Raw genomic sequence first — 2,203 nt, 5'->3', positions numbered from 1 at the left:
AGAGGTGCAGGGCCTTCTCAAGGGAATATTCTGCCAACTGAGGTTTATTTCATGGGCAGCTGATGCACTTTTCAGCTCCCCACCTCCTCCACTGCATTGAAACTGGCCATGCTCAGCTGCCAACAGGTAAAGTCAAAGAGCATAGAGGTATTTATATGTACTAAAATGGTAAAGTGGTACCAGACATGCATCCATTCTTCCTAAACCAAATGCATTTGTAGGGATGTAATACACCTGAGATGATTGGCTGCAGTCTAGGGAGTTGGAGCCCAGTCTTAGCAGAAAACATTAATGATGAACAAGTCACCTTTTTCTCATATAGATGTAGAATGTGGGATCTTTTACCGAGAATATCTGGTTCAGTTTAACCACAGTTGCTAGAACTGAGGAGGGAATTACTTGAAGGATGCACACAGCCTGCATACATCCAAGTTCAGAACATCTAATTTGAAAGTTCATTCAAACTGAAAACCTCTCCATGCCTTAGAATCCTCTCTGCATTGGAAGGTGGAAGTGTTGGTTCTTCAGCAGCAGTCCAGCCCCATGCAGTACTGCACAAAAACTGGTTTATAATTAATACTACTTACTTCTTACAACTATTTTGAGATTCTAGTATTATCTGTACAAAATGAAGGCAAAATCACTATGTATTATTGTTTTTTATTTTAACAAAAATTGTAATTCAATCAAATGAAGCAGCAGGAATTTTTATTTCCTTTTTATATACTATGAGTTAGTAAATCTGCTGCTAACTTACAGCTTTTGTAATTATTTTTAAACATTATTCAGCATATTATTGCAAGTCCAATTGCTATCTTTTAATCTTTATTTTGGCCATGGTCAAACAGAAAGCAAGCCAGATCTGTTCAAATGACACAAGAAAACATCATAACCTTCATTTTCTATGGTAGCCTGTCTACAGGTGTTTAAAACTGACTCTTACTGGCAGATACAAGCACTTAAACCAGGAGGAATGGATCAGAGGTATAGCTACAAGTAAGATTTCCTAGTAATGGATGAAATTTTTTTTGCATAGATGTGACTTTTCAGATGCAATTATTCATCTCTAGGTCACTGTTCTGCTGTACATGACTAACAGCTGTTGTTTTCCACCCAGGAGATGGCTGGATGTCAGCGGCTGGTAAAATGATACCTGCACATGGATTCAGGGGCTGCTTTAAGATCCTTTCATCTTAATGATGAGACTTTTCCTGGATGGTTTTGTCTACAACATGACACTGGAGAAGTCTTCCATTTTAGATGATTTGAACTCTGCTAAATGTCTGCAGAGACACAGCCCATATGTTCCAATCCAGACACCTCAGCTGGCACTGGCTGCCAACGCAGGATGAGGAACAAAGAGGAAAAAAATGACTGTGTAATGACTGAACTTTTGGAAAAGGCAGAGCATGAAAGAGAGACAGCAAAGCTGCAATAACACTGCACAACAGTCCAGTTAAGAGCTTCAAGACAGACATCTTAAATCTATTTCTCATTTGAACTGGCTTTTTTTTTCTTTCTTTCAAGCGCTGCTTCATTTCACGTTGCCAGCCCTGAAGCAAAACGAATACCAAAAGCACAAATTAAATGAAGTCACAAGACTGAGCTAAAATCACACCATTTGCAGAGGTTTCTACACCTCCGGGGAGCAGTGCAGTTATTGTGTCGCGCCCTTGCCCACTGCGGCTGGACAGGCCCCGGGCACTGAGTCAGAGCTCGGTGCCTGTCTGGGCTCCCGGCGCCAACCTCCCTCTCAGATTCAAACAGCTCATCCGCACCGTGTGCCAAGCGCTGCCCCCGAGCCCTGCTGAGTCCTTTCCGGGGCTTCCTTCCTCTCCAGCGGCTGCGACACCATCTTCCCTCCCGCCTGGGCCACGCTGCGCTTTAACCCCGTTATCTGCGAACAAGGCTATGAAGAGGCAGGAAACGGCCCCTTAGAGCACGTAGGAAATTATCTCGAGATCAGAGATGATTATCACAGCGGGCCGTTTTGTTCCTTAAAAGAAAATTAATTAACTAGTAAAAACCAGCAAAACCTCAGGGGAGGTGGTGTCTGTCTGCAAACCGCCTGGGGTCAGGGTGCTGGCACCCCTCAGATCCAGGAGCAGTGAGAGCGGCCCGAGGCAGCACCGGGGAGCAAAGCCCGGGGCTGGGCGGCACCGAGGAGGGATGGGGAGAAGATGGAGGGTCCCCCTCAGATACC

General features: G+C 44.5%; 1 long non-coding RNA gene across 1 annotated transcript; it reads right to left on the bottom strand.

Annotated features, from left to right (window-relative positions):
* Positions 1-644: 644 nt before the first annotated feature.
* LOC115948712 lies at positions 645-2,114 on the bottom strand. The gene is made up of 2 exons (XR_004082500.1): positions 1,779-2,114; positions 645-1,553 (listed from the first exon to the last, which is right to left on the bottom strand). It is a non-coding gene; the product is annotated as an uncharacterized LOC115948712 (long non-coding RNA).
* Positions 2,115-2,203: the final 89 nt, after the last annotated feature.

The sequence above is a fragment of the Geospiza fortis genome, unplaced genomic scaffold (genome assembly GCF_000277835.1).
Source record: "Geospiza fortis unplaced genomic scaffold, GeoFor_1.0 scaffold31, whole genome shotgun sequence".
Lineage (NCBI taxonomy): Eukaryota > Metazoa > Chordata > Aves > Passeriformes > Thraupidae > Geospiza > Geospiza fortis.
Note: the sequence above shows the minus strand (reverse complement) of the source record. Positions and strands in the feature narration are given on the sequence as shown.